We start from the raw sequence: 14,520 nt of genomic DNA, 5'->3' as shown, positions 1-14,520 counted from the left end.
ACAACACCAGGCAAAGAGGTAATGCTGGGTCTGCTGTCTCAGAAGGGCAGCACAAAATCACTATAAAGTGATTTACACAAAGCCCCTGCACGTGGCAGAGTTTAAATCACAGCACACTAAGAGTTAGAGTCACCTAAAGATCCAGCCTCAGCTGGGGACAAATCCTCCCAAGTCCAGCTCTCCTCGGTGATCTGAGCACACAAAATACCTCTGCATCAAAAGAACTCTGTCAACACTATTCGTGCAGAATCATAAGCATAATAAATCTTGCCAACTCCTCTGTGAATTTGCTATTTATTGCACTCATCTCCGAGGCTTTCTGATACCGGAGCTGGAGGCTGCAAACATAAATACTGAAATGATGTGTTGCATATGCTGTGCCTGAATTTACTGTGTTTGCTTTGAGGCTCAGTTTTGAAGCCCCTCAGTGTGTAGCCTGCAGTGCTGCCTGCCCAGGCTGGGAGATAACAAACACAGGGAGCCCAAAAAACCATGTCAGCCTCCCTGACAAACACAGGGAGCCCAAAAAACCACGTCAGCCTCCCTGACAGCCTCAGGAGCTGCAGTGACAGCGAGAGTGTGGCAGCACAGCCAGGCTGTGAATTTCTCCAGCCACAACTGGATCAACATGAAGGGCAAAGACAAAAAATCTGACCCCAAACCACGTCCTGAGAGCAGAGAAGGTGGGAAAAACTTGTCCCACCTTCACCATCTGTTACTGCTGCTGGTGGGAGACCCCAGTGTGGGAATTTCTGCAGTGCAAGGGTTGTGGTCGAGACTTTTCTTCAACCCCAACACCAAACCTGGCAGCTGATTTGGTGTGCTAAGAACCAGACCCAGGCAAACTCCTTTTTTTTTCACTAAAAATGCCATTTCTGCAATGTCAAATGAAAGAACTCTTTCCATGATGGTGTTCCCCACCCAGGGAGATGATTCCCTTTTCCTGGAGGTCAGTGGTTAGAGCAGCACAAGGCAGGGGGGACATCCAGCCTAGGGGGGATGTTGAAATCCACCTTTTATCATCTCCCCAAATTTGGTGACTATTTTAAGGAAGTGATTTAGTGGAACAGTTCCAACAGAAGCTGCTGAGACTCCTGGAAAAGGCAGAAATAATCTGCTGAAAGAGGTGATTTCTGAGGTCCAGGATTTTGTTTTTTCATTCCTTTCCAAAAGAGAACAGCAGGGATGGAGCTGAATGCAGCTTTGCAGCATCTCTCTTACCTTGAATTTTGGAGCAGACAGGAACACGTTGGCACCTCCAGCTGTGGGTCAGCAACTCCTGATGCTGGGCTCACATTTTGGTAGTCTCTCTTCTTATAGAAGATTCTGCATGAAAAATCTTGTCTCAAACAGGTAACAAATTTCAGCAAGGCCAGAAATGCTAAATTCCTGTTTCCAGTGAGAAAATTAACTTATTCACCCCGGTTTTGTCTGAAAAGCCTTTCTTTCTCCCTCCTTTCCCCACACATTTTAATTCCTGCTTGCAACCTGAATAAAATAACACAAAGCTGAGGCAATATTTCCTTATATAATGCCCACAGGAATTCATACCAAGGACTTTTTATGAAGTCTCCTACACCGTTTTGTGTCTACTTACACGAGGCATCCAACTGGAAGTTAACTGTCAGCTGCAGAAATTGAGAAGGAAGATGCAAGCTGAACTCATCCTTATCCCCCTGGGATCTGGGAAGTGATGATCTGTCTGATAAACCTGAAAGAACAGATAATTTTATCCATCATTCTGGGGGATTGGGCTGCACACCTCTTGCAGTGGTGGTGTTTTCATGTGGAATTCCTCCCTGCTTTTTGCTGCTTTCTGGTATCTTCTGTGCTTGAAGGAGAGGGAGAGATTTCAGGAGGGCAGGATGAGGCACAGGGTGCTCATGCTGCCCAGTTTTTCCAAAATTCACTCGTGAGTTCAGCTGCTCAATCTGACACATCCAAAAGAAGCTGCACGTGCAGTAAGGTAAAGGCAGGATGAACTCTTTTGGATAAGACAAGAAGTGAATTAAACTTCCACGGCAAATGAAATCAAACCTGACAGCACATTTAAACATTCTGTTAATTTTTAACAAGAAAAAAAGAGCAAAAGCAAAGTCCACATTACTGTGATCTTTTCCATTCAGCACATTTGTTCACCCAGCACATCAAAAATTGCCCAATTATTCGCTTTATATTGACATTTGTGGATTAACATAAATATAGAAACCTCCCCTCTAGCTGCAATAAAATCGTTAAACTGAATGTAAACTGTTATTAACATGAGATTCGCTATAAAAACCTGGAAAAGGAGGTATAATACCTGAAATACATTTTTATTAGGGTTTTTTTTGAGTGAAATATGGCATTTGTGTTGTTTCTAAAAGAGGACAAATTAAGATATTTGTCTTACATGATTGGTGAAATTCTTAACTTAAAATACAGTCTAGTGCAGATTTATCTTCTTGTTATCTCTGGCAATTTCCATGTTACAAGAGCCTGATCTGTATTTTACCTTTTCATAAAATTATTCATTAGTTCCTCATCCTAAAAGTTCAGTACATTACATCTAAAATAATGAACCTCACAGAGATTTTTTGTAATCAGCTCAATTCCACCTGTGGACACAGCAGAGGATTGGGAGCCAGGAATTCTTAAAGCCTTAAAATCAGAGCTCTGTCAGTAATTTGCTGAATTGCAATTGGTTCAAATATTTCGAGTTGTGCTTCAGTCCCAGCAGTGCTGAGCAGCCTTAGGGAAAACACCAAGGCTGGAGGAAGAAGCACAGATTTTGGCACTGACCTGGCTGGGATGAGGATTTCCCCCAGGACTGGCCTGGAGATGCTGCTTTGGAAACAAGAATGATGCTCCTGCAATGACCTCGGCAGCACTGAGCTGCCCTGGGATGCTGAACTTCATCTTTCTCTCCAAAATTAACAGCCAGAGCCCTGCACCTTGTAATGCCTGTGAATTTATAAAACACCAGATTAATCTGACATTTTGTAAAAGGCAAAAAGTGCACAAATTGCTGATGTTTTCACAATTTTTAAAATTAAAAATTAAGTCCAAAAGTGGAAGATTTTACAGAGTAACTGTCCTTTTGGTCCACTTGAAATGACATCTCTGCCATTCTGTCACACAGAGCACATCTTGACTCCTCTCCCTTTTAAAATGCTCACTAATCTCCTTGCCATTGCCGTTTCCCTTTTCTGTTTTTGTTTTCTTTTCCCCTTCATAAACTCCTGACAGCCAAAGGGCTGTTCCTGAGCTCAGACCACACCAAGAAACATCAGCTCCAAGGAAGGTTTTCAGACAGAGGAATTGTCTCCCAGTGTCCACAGACACATCTGTGAGGACACGTTCACCATCACAAGGGATGCATCCTCCCTCTCCTGGCCCAGAGAACACACACAGCAGCTAAATCTCCCACCCTGAACTCTGCTTTGGGATGAATTCAGTGCCTCCAAGTAAGATGTCAGAGTTATTTTGTCAACAAACCTGAAGTTCCCCTACAGATCTGTGTGTTACAGAGGAACTCTGGAGATGGATTTTACACAAACACCCCAACAACTCCTCAGCTCTGCCTCCTTCAGCTCTGCCCATTCCCAGTGTCTGAGGATGGGTGGCGAAGGCAACGCATTCAGCAAGAAGAAGACGACATTAAACATCAAACATCCCTTTGCTTCTGACAATTAATTGAGAAGAAAACCTCATAATCAGTTGCAGACCCGTCTCCGCGTCGTTAGCGTGACTCTGCCCAATTACCGCGCCGCACTCCAGAGCGAGGGGTTTGGTTCTCATCTTTGTGCTGCGCCAGGATGGGGAGGCAGCAGGCAGGGCTGAGAGGTTAAAGGTGACAGGAGGAGGTCACCGAGGGTGTCACTGTCTCGGAGTTAGCCATAAATAATAGGAACCAGTGTGGTCTTTGGTTTATAGTCCCTTTAAACCCGCAGTGTCAGGGAGGTGTTGGGGACATGGGGACAGAACTGCCCTGCGCCAAGGCAGGTCTGGCAGGGTGTCCTGGGAGGAGGAGACATCCCAAGGAAGAGTTCCAGGGAAATCTGTCTGTCCCATCCCTGGAAATTTTTAGGGTCAGGTTGGAAAAGTCTTTGAGCAGCCTGGCCTAGTGAAGCTGTCCCTCTATCTATAGGTTTTGTTTGCTTTCACCTGAAAGTGGAAAAGCCTTACAAGGAAGCACTCAATGCTCTAATCTCTTAGGACAGCGCTTGCATAAAAGCAAGTGTTTATATAAATGATGCCACTCACTCCAGGCTGATTTTAATCATCAAAGGAGAAAAAGCACATTTTGTTTGGTCTTTTACTAGTCAAAAATGGCTGGTATTTAATAAGCCCTGGAGCCAGATCGCAGTAGGACAGGCTTTTTATGGGCCAGAGGCACCTACCATACCGTCCTTTCCCCACATAGCCACTGACCTATGTCCAGCTGATTTGAATTTACTTCCTAAATCTGATGCTTCACCCAGTTAGATCAAAAAAAAAAAAAAAAAAAGAGAGAAACATGGCATTTCTAGACCACAGTTCTTGGTGTCACTACACATTACTGATAATTTAGGAATGCTACAGAACATCTCAAGTTTAAAGCACTTTCATGGTTCCAACGGAGAGCTAAAACAGATGGGGTTTCGGCATGACCTTTCAACCCAGCAGACACTGTTGACCCAGATTATAGTTCAACAAAGCTGCTCCTGGATTCATGTTACATTTTGGGAGAAACACCAGGGTTGCAGTGAGAATGGATATGCTGCCCAGAGGTGGCTCGGATGGCAGCTCAGGGATGGGAATGGTGTGTCAGCCCCACTCCCCGTGCAGATATCTTTATGCCACAGTAGGTGCTCAGAGCTTGGAGAGAGCCTCTCCCCTCTGCCACAAAATTCTGGGAAAAGGATTCAGGAATGGGAGAAAGAACAGCGAGAGATTTCACCAGGAAGTCAAAGAGAGGGTAAAAAAGGAGTAAAAAGGGCAAAGCGCTCCAGTTGAAAACACTCTTTTTCCAAACTCAGATTTCACACAACAAAGCTGAAGCCCTGGTGGTGGTCAAAGAGGCCAGGTTTGGCACAGAAGTGGCTGCATTCCAGCAGAGGGGAAGGATTGCTCCAGCCCTCCTGCCCACCCAGGATCTCTCCTGTCTGAGCTCAGCCACTTGGGAACTGGAGGAGAACCATAAACCACCAAGCTCTGCGGCTTCCTGTTGAAGCTGATGGAGTTCCTGTCAATGTGCTATTATTTTGGACATTGCAGTACTAAAAATAGTGCCTGTGTTTTGGGGTTTTTTTTAGCAAGCTGCTTGTTTTCAGGAGCTATGAAAATATAAAGGGTTCCATAAGTGCTCAGAACAAGCTTGTGAAATAGTCTTGCTGGAATACAAAACCACTTGAAAATGCTGTTTGTTACATTTCCCTATGAGCTCAACAATAAGACTATTAATGCCATTTTGCTAAAACACTGAGCTCCTCACTTAAATTTTATTTTACTGTGAGAAAATCTGGGATATCTACCTAGTTTTTCTCTCTTCCATATGGCAGCGAGAAATCTGGATTCTCACAAAAATGTTTCCAAAATGCCAAAAGCCTCTTCAATCTCCTTGCCCCCTCTGTGACAAAACATCGATGGTCCAGACCTTAATTAAGTCTGCTTGTAACAACAAAGCCAGAAAAGCAAACCTTATGTCCTTCAAGTGGAGATCAGCTGCATGAGGAGGACCAGGCTCGTCCTAATCCTCCAAAGACTGACATCTGTCCTAATTGTGAAACAGGGTTTTTAAAGCAGCTTTTTGAGCGTGCTGCCCATGTCTGTTGGCGTTTTTGGAGCTCTGCTGGAGCCACTGAGGGGGCAGTGCCACAGTCCAGCACAAATCCCTGGGGATAAAACCTCAGGTAGCCAGTGGGGAATTTCCTAACTCCTCATCCCAGGAGAGCTGGGTGCTGAGCAAGTAGGAGCTTATCACCGGGTCAGTGCTCTGTAACTGAAGCAGGATGATGATGTGCTGGTAATGTGCCAACGTTTGGTGTTGCAACGTTTTTGCAGATTATCCCTTATGATAAAGGCTCTGCGTTTAATGAGTTTTGTCAGCTCAGTTATCGTCTGCACATCGTGCAAAGAGAGTTTGGGGCTGGACTTAGCAGCCCCTTTTACCCAAAAATTTCGAAGTGATGAATTAATCACTTTAATTTATTAATCAAGGCTCAAAGCTGCTTTGTGAAATACCTGTTTAGGCTCCCTGAGAGCATCAGGGATGGCTGTAGGGATCCCTGCTGAAGGACTGGGGAGCAGTGGGCAGTGGTGGCTGTCCTGCCTGGTGGGGAGCATGGCAGTGCTGTTGAGTGATTTTAATTTGCTGGATTTTGAACCTGCCCAAAGTTTCAGCGTTCAGAGTTTTATAGATTAAATACAGAACACGTTAAGAAGAATTTAATATTCCTTACTCTGCATCTGCCACCTGCTCATTTAATTTTGATACCCCCTTGCTGCTTTCTTGGAAGAGACATTCAAGAACCTAAAAAACCTCTTTAGAACTGACTCAGAAGTGTCTGACACCCAACACTCACCATGCATTTATCCCAGCTCTCCCTCTCTGCTTTGACCAAGACGTACCAGCACAGAAATCAAATATTAAATGGCAAAGCAATAATCTATTCAGGCTGTGTGACATGAGTTAATAAGACTTACACTAATTGCTTGATTTGTTGCTTCTCCAGGCCTACGCTGCCCTCCTGCCAGGGGACATGGGAGGATGGGGAGAGGCAGAGATCAGCACCCAAAAATAGAAGAGGTTTGTGTTTGGATGACTATGAATACACACAGGTACTCCTCACTCATCTCCTTTCTGGTTTTAATTACTTTAAAACCCCCTAATTTTAAAAGATCATTATTTTTAAAAGATCATTATTTTAAAATCAATCTTTTCTTGCACCCCAAACGCAGGTTTAACATTACAGCGACGGCTGCAAGTCGAGAGCAGACAGATTTTCTCTCCCCACCCATGGAGAGCAGTTGATTCACTCCACGCCGTGCCAAGGCCATATGCAAATGGTGCTAATAGGAGCAGCTGCTGGCTGCACAGCCCAGGGGATAAACACAAGTTCTGCTCATGCTGCTGCCCCAGCTCACATCCCCACCATCACGCTCTGCTGCGTGGAAATCACCATCCCTGAGAGCTCTCTGCAGCCCCAGCAGGTAACTGTAAAAGAGATTTTGTGTGCTGCGCATGCAGCTCGGGCAGCAGGGGGGAAGCCTGAGCAGAAAAAGTGTAGGAAAATGTTTGCTGGGCTCTCCCACAGCAAACTGGCACTGTCCCTGGGCAGCCGTGCCAGTCTGCAGCACACTAAGGTTTGGCCTGTGTTTTCTGGGGAGGAAAAATCCCCTCCATCTGGATTTCATCCTCCTGAGCCCCATGAGTGTGTGTTATTTGTATATATTCTGCAACTGGCAGGATGTTTTAGAGAGTTTTAGGGTAAGCACGAGGATGATACCTGGTTGAAACTGTTCTGTATTAAGCTCAAACGACAGACTTTCTGCTTTGCTCTTTTAAAGTTTGTCTGGCACAAATATCTGGAAGAAGTTAAGGCAGGGAAAGACTAAGCCAAGGCTGGTAGAGAGTGGGAGATCCTGGATGAGCTGAAGGCTCATCTCCCATTTTTCCCTCTCCAAGAGTCACTTGTCCTGTTGCTGCCCCACAAAATGCCAGGGCATGAGTCCAGGTTCTCACTTTTAAACAGTGACTTGTTTTTAAAAATCCTCTTAAAAATCCTCCATTAGGAAATGCTCCTAACACCTCTGAGTTCCTTTGCTGGACATCAAATGTCCCTGCTTTGTTAGTAGGATCAGGCAGCAAAGACTGACTCCACATTGCCCCTTAGAAAGAGTACTAATAAGTGTAATTAGGAAGTATTAAAATGGCCTTTATTGTCTGAGGGATGTCATTAAACTGCCTTCTGCTCCTCTCCTTCCCTCAGCCTTTAACTAGCTATCCACGCTTTCCATTCCTTAAATAAGTCCGAATTTTTGCAACATGTTTTGTCACTTTGTCCTTCATATATTTACTTGAAACAGAAACCAGAGATCAGCCTCCTGTGCCCTCTAATCTCCTGTTTGTTCCCACAGCCTATGGAGCAAAAGCAGCCTGACTGAACAGGTTTGAGAGCATCAAGTTGTACCTGATGCACAATTCCAGAGCTCAGCACGTGGCTTTTCCTGGGATCCTACAGCTGGAAGGGACAGGAATGCCCATCACACCCTGTCAGGTGGGAAACCCACCGTTTCCAAGCCCACGTGGATCCTGGTGGAGCTTTGGAACTGTTTTCCCCTCTAGTTAAAAAAAAAAAAATCAAATGAGAGAGATTTCCTGTGAAGGAAATCAGGATTTCGATGATTGTGTGACATGTGGTTGGAGTACAGGTAAGGTTGAATTGCTTAGAAAAGAAATAAACTCCTTTTAGCTCTGGAGACCACAAAACCAAAAAAAGAAGCACATCCCCCCAATCTTCTTTTCTCCCCGGATCACGAATGTTTGGGGTAAGAATATTATCAGTGTGAGGCACAGTGAGTAAAGCAGTGAATGTACAAATGTTCAGGGTGGGTAATTTATTTGGGGATAATCTCTCCTGTCCAAAACCCATCACTCTGCTGCCTGTGTAATGCTTTGCAACCATGTGCCCAGTAGGTCTCCCCATTTAAAGCTGAATTTAACATTCCACTTTGGGGTGCAATTTTAATCCCCTCGAATGCTTGAGAGGAGAATAAACATTTGATTTTTTTTTCCTCCTCAAAGTTCCTGCCTTTGGCTCCTTTTAAGACTCTTCTGACCACCACTCTGGACTTCATCTGAGTCTCAGGGCTCCAGAGAGTTTTGCCCAATTTCAGACTTTACAATAAAAGCTTTGCCAGATTTACATTCAACTTCAGAAGATGCAAACAATTTCTACTTCCAATTTAATGAACAACCATCAGCCATAGAAACCCTCTTCTCACCTCGAGAAATTACATTGTTTAAATGGAAGAAAACTGTTTTTAATTAATAATGGAGTATGAAACACATATAGTTTACAACAAGGACCCTGGGGAAAAAACTCTGCTGCTGTCAAATTATTTCAGCAAGATGATCCATAGAATCAAAATTCCAGTCACAGCAACTTGAGCTGTTCTAGACTGTAATCAGGAAAAATAAAATGGCTCCACCTACTCACCAGTGAAAACAATGTATCCTCTGCAAGAAATCCTTCAACTTTCAGTCCTTCTGGGTCTTGTGCAATATTTTGTGGCTTTTCCTAGCACTGTTTTTATGATGTTGGCAATCAGATCTTCAAGTGACATCAATACTGGTGGGACAAAAACAGAAACAAAATGAACTGGTTAGAGCATAGATGTTCTGGAAAATCAAAGAAAATAATAAAAAATGTACTGGAAAAGAACTGTAGTGGATCTTAATTAAGAGACTGCCTTTATTATGGCAAAGGTGAATCATCAACAGTTTATATTCCAACTTTTATCAATATTTCATTTTCAAACAGTCCAGGAGTGTAAATAACAAAGTGTGGCCATGCACAAGATAAATGCCATCTCAATTGGACCAAAGTGCCTTAACATCTTCTAGCTCAATACCACCAAAAGTCCACCAAAAAAAATAGCCACATAATTCACCATCTAAACGTCAGCTCTTCCCTTAGAGCCAACCAGAGAACCTTCTAATGGCTCTCAAGTGGCAAAACCACAAGCATGGAAGCAAATGAACCATGATAAGAGTCTCTCATATGAAAAGCATCATAAAAAGGCTGAGCACAAAGCCCAGCAAGAAATGCCCTTCTCCACATGGGCCAGCTCTGCGCGGGCTGCGCTCGCCCCCGGGCGCCGCCTGGAATTCAGCCGCTCCGTGACAATATTCCAGACAGGGAATTAGCACTTCTGAAAGCTCTGAGGGATCAAAGGTTGCCCCCTTTGCAAGTTTTTTCATACCGAGGACATGATGAAGTAGTCTGGCTGTAGATGGAAAAATTGTTCGGATGGCACTGGAGGGGCTGTGGGGAGAGGAGGCGGCTGGAGAGCAGGACAAGGTTGGCATCAGCCTCAGCTGCCCTCATAGCCAGGCAGAACATGCCTCCTGATGCCTCCAGAATTTCCATCCTCATGCTAATGCTTCACAGGGATGTTGTGGATGAAGCCCCAAACATGGGGAAAACTCCTGTTTGCTCTGGAGTTAACCCGGATTGTAAAAATCACAGGGAGTAACGAGGAGCTTGTTAACGAACGTGGAGCTTGGAGGCATCCAGCCTTGCCTGGGCAGGGAAGGGCAGCATCCTCCCTGGGACTGACACAAAGTCAGCCTGCGAGCCGTGCAGACAGACAATGATGTTTTTATAGGTGACACATCCAGAGCTAATGGTAGTTTCTGGGTTCCCGTGACAAAATGGGATTGTCACTGCTGTGTCTCTGCTGGGAGGGTGAGGATAGCTGTGCTGCCTCTGGCTCCAGCTGCTGCCAGTGCTGCATTCCCATTCTCTCTGCGCTGGGAATTAGGTACTCAGCACAGCGTTTGCAAGACCCCAAATGACTTAGCCATCAAAGCCGTGTTTGGGGTGATTTTTCAGGAGTTTCAAAGACCCTTTTGACAACATGTGCCTAATTCCTTCAGGCGCTATCGAAAAATGCTGCCTCCCCTGGGGATGGCTGACTAAACAGAAGTCTGAACATTCATGTCATAAATATCTCGAGACAAGCCTGTTGATTCAGTGAAATGTGTGGTTGGCTCCTATTGTAAATGCATTCACAGAAAACCTCACAGCGCGCTGCCGCTTGGGATTACTTGCGAGCAAAATAAATGGCAAAACATTTTGGGGGGTTTTTTTAAATAACATTTTGATACATTACAAAAGTGGCTTTTCTTTTAATTTTGCACCACATCGTTTAGGACGACATGAAGCAACATAATTTGCTGAGACAAGATACATACAAATAAATAAATAAAAAGGGATTAAAAGGAGAGCCAGTTCTGAAAGTCTGTGAGTTGGAAAAGGCTGTAATTTAAACCAGAAAGGTCTGGATTAGATTATCCTGACAAGCTAAAAGGAGGCAAAATTTTGCTGCACATTTACGAAGCAGGAATGAAATGGAGGGAAGGCAATGGCTTCAAAGTGAGTGGGAAACTCAGAAAACCATCTAATTCTGGATTTGACCCCAGATCTGATAATGTTTGGTAGCTCTGAGCAAACCATGGACCTTCACAGTTCAGAGTCACTGATGGGCCAGGCTGTGGAGCAGCAGGACAGCCATATCTCTCTGTTGGAGACCCAAACCATTATCTAGGAGATCATATTTAAAATGATCTTTCCATGGAATAATATCTTGGATATTGGGAGGCAAAGGCAGCCATTGGCCACCTCTAGGAAATTCAAAGATCTTCAGATTCCACAAATGTCTCCACCAAACTGCAAAGCCGCGGCAGTGATGGGACAGATTTAGTTCAGAGAAAACACAAAGCAGCACCTCTGACACCAACCAGTCAACCAGAAATCAAACGAACTCAGGCAGGGCTTTGAATTCTAGCAGAGAACAAAGCCAAGCATTGCCAAACAGAGCAGGGCAGATCCAGCTGATCTGAGAGCTCCAGGGCTGTGGGCAGAGCTGAACCAGAGACCTCCACCAGACCTCACTGTACTGGCAGAATTGCAGCCTGGTAACCCAATTTTTTTCCTTGAAATTTTCCGAAATTTCACCATGATGGATAGAAGTATCACTAGAACGCATACTTTACAAGGAAAATTACACATTTCTAAGTATTTCCCACTGGAAACCTTTTTTAATTAAAGAAATGGATTATAATATGGGTTTTGAAGAGTACTTTGAAGAAAAAGAGTATTATTAAAAGAATACTTCTCTAATACAAATAATTACTATCATAAAACTTCAAGGAATAGATGATTATATTTACATTATTCTATACTTTGTGTCTGAAGGTATCACACAAATATTTTAAAAAGTACTAGAGAAGTGCAGTAACTTCTGGATCTTAGCAGCTCTGTTAACCCCTTTGGGCTAAATGTCAGATTAAAAATAAATCTTTAACTTCCCAGAGGCCTAAAAGTGTAAAGACCCAGTTTTTCCCAGTGACACCCTCCTTGCATTTGTATAATCTGGTTTTATGGATATATGGCAGCAGAATCCTGGCATTGGCACTTCAACTGAGCACAAATACAATCATGCCAAAAGCCAACCCTGGGCTGGGAACAATGACAAATCCAACCTCTTGGGCAGCAAATTCAGCAAACCCAACCCTAACTGTTCTCCCAGCCAGGGGAGACAATCCCTGGTTGTCCATTCTCAGTCAAATAGAAATGTAACTCCCACTTGCTGAGGTTTTAATGCCATATTCTTGATAATCTCAATACACTGAGCATGAGATTCAGCCTCCTGCCCCATGCCCTTCAGCTCATGCAACGCCTCTCTTTACAGCTCGCTTACAGATATATTTCAATTGGCAATATTTGAAATTTCCAAATGGAAAATAGCTCCTGGTATGTGAATACAGCCAAATCACAGGATAATTTTATTCCCACCAGTTATTGCCACGCAGTGTGAAATTACAGCTCGTATTACCCCATACCATGGCTTGCAGAAATTTGGACCAAAACTTTAAAAATATTAATGTGCATGCAAATGGAGCCTTGCACATAAATCAAGCGCACACACTTAATAATCTGGTGCTTCGGCTTTATGAAATGACAGATCAAAGGGGAACAAATGAGAAGATGGAACCCAAATTAACACATTAACTGAAACAGAGCCCTTTCAGATCCTGGAAACCACTCTGTGTCTGGGTGTCACAGATCCAATTACATTCCTCGTAACTCAAATGACAGAACAGACAGAGAGAAGCGAGGATGCCTATTCCTACTCATCACCAGCTACTCATAGTAATTTTTTTCAGAGTACTAGTAATTATCCTTAAAGGAGAACAATTAAAATCCAGTGTAATTGGAAGTCTGGTTATGATTACGGATGAGTCAAAGTGCTTTGGAAAACGAACACAGAACTGTTTGGAGCTCCATTGGTATTTTATTAATCATGTCATTAAAATGGATACATAAAGTGGGTGTAGCTATACAGTGGGATTTTCAAAAGCTCTCAGCACTAGCCACACTCTGCTCCTAGTAAAGCTGGTAGGAATTTCGTTCCTTGAGTTTGATGGGAGCAGAGTTACGCCAGAAGTGAGCATTTTTAGAGCATCCAAACCTTATTGTTCATGAGCAGCCAATTCTCCCGGCATTTCTTTAATTCTCCCTGGTGATCCCATAATCCTGGCATTATTTCCCTGTCCCAGTAGCAGCCCCAGGACTGGAGGTGCTGCAATACCTTGAGCCTGGGGGGATATGGGGCAGAGGAGCTCTTCCAATTCCTTCCCATGAGGATGAGAGCTGGTAGGAGCTTTGCAGATGGGGGATTTGGGCTGAGTTTGCTGCTGGGGGCAGAGAGCACAGACTTGGCCTTACAGATCTCAAGAGCAGCTCAGCAATTGGGAGCAGATGGCTGGCATCAGAGAGCAGCTTAAAGAGACAGCGCTGGGAGTGGAGAGCTGAAAAATAACATAACAGGGGATTTATTTGTGGTCTCTGGTGCAGGGCTGTCTAAGAAACACAAGCGGTGGTTGGTACTTTCCGCTCGTCACAGCTAACGTGGGACCTTGAACCAAACAGATCTTGGCTTTCTGTTTCACAAAACCAAAGTCTGATCTGGTAAGAATAGGTTTAAACAAAGCATTGTTCTGCTGATCTCACACTGTTCTGCTGATCTGGCTCCATCAAGGACCAAAACTCCAAAGCAGGTTTTTAGGGAAGAGTGGGATTGGACCTCGAAACGGAGAAATTTAGATTTGAACACTCTCCAGTATTTTGCTCATGAATCTGTTTGCTGATATTGGAAGCATGGACTGCACCATGTTGGAAAGATAGGCAATCCTTTCTGTAAATCCAAGGTCAATGATAAACAGTGGCAATGCAGGACTTGCTGCCTGCTCTGCCCACTGCTTTGACCAGCTCTGGAGAAACATCTCTGGATGCATGGACAACCTAGAAAGACACTTAACAACACAGATAACTTGCAAACTATGACTTTAAATTCTGCCATTTGTTTTGTGCAACAAAATCTTCATTCTGAAAACCCACCTATGATGGTTTCTCAGATACGATTTTTCCCAGTCATACAAATGGCTTTTAAAAGGTATCAAAGGTTCTCAAACAAACTCCAAAGAAGACACTGAAATGCTGTGCTAACAATTGAGAGGATTCCCTGAATAAGACGCTAAGATCTGAATTTTCATTTTGCAATTAAAAGGAAAAAAGATCTGCTTGTAATCCTCTTGAAAAGTGATCCCCTTGGAATGAATTGTCTTAATGCTTTACATCTGAAGGAAGCAAGGTAAGGCAGCACCACACTGCATTTTGTTCTATCGGAGGGAAGCTGGAAATAATCTGGAGAAAAGATTATTTCCAACTTTCCAGCTCTTTTTCTATAATTAACAGGATGTAAGACATA

At 43.8% G+C, this 14,520-nt stretch overlaps 1 long non-coding RNA gene across 1 annotated transcript in view; it reads right to left on the bottom strand.

Moving 5' to 3' along the window:
- Positions 1 to 828: 828 nt before the first annotated feature.
- Positions 829 to 14,520, bottom strand: part of LOC146428537 (uncharacterized) — a 187,761-nt gene continuing 174,069 nt past the window's right edge. Inside the window, exons 3-5 of the long non-coding RNA XR_014856004.1 lie at positions 9,183 to 9,314; positions 1,598 to 1,711; positions 829 to 1,326 (exon numbers count right to left, since the gene is read on the bottom strand). This is a non-coding gene — a long non-coding RNA (uncharacterized LOC146428537). The remainder of the gene's footprint in view (positions 1,327 to 1,597; positions 1,712 to 9,182; positions 9,315 to 14,520) is intronic.

The sequence above is a fragment of the Lichenostomus cassidix genome, chromosome 20, assembly GCF_008360975.1.
Source record: "Lichenostomus cassidix isolate B80296 chromosome 20, HeHo_3.0, whole genome shotgun sequence".
Taxonomy (NCBI): Eukaryota; Metazoa; Chordata; class Aves; order Passeriformes; family Meliphagidae; genus Lichenostomus; species Lichenostomus cassidix.
Note: the sequence above shows the minus strand (reverse complement) of the source record. Positions and strands in the feature narration are given on the sequence as shown.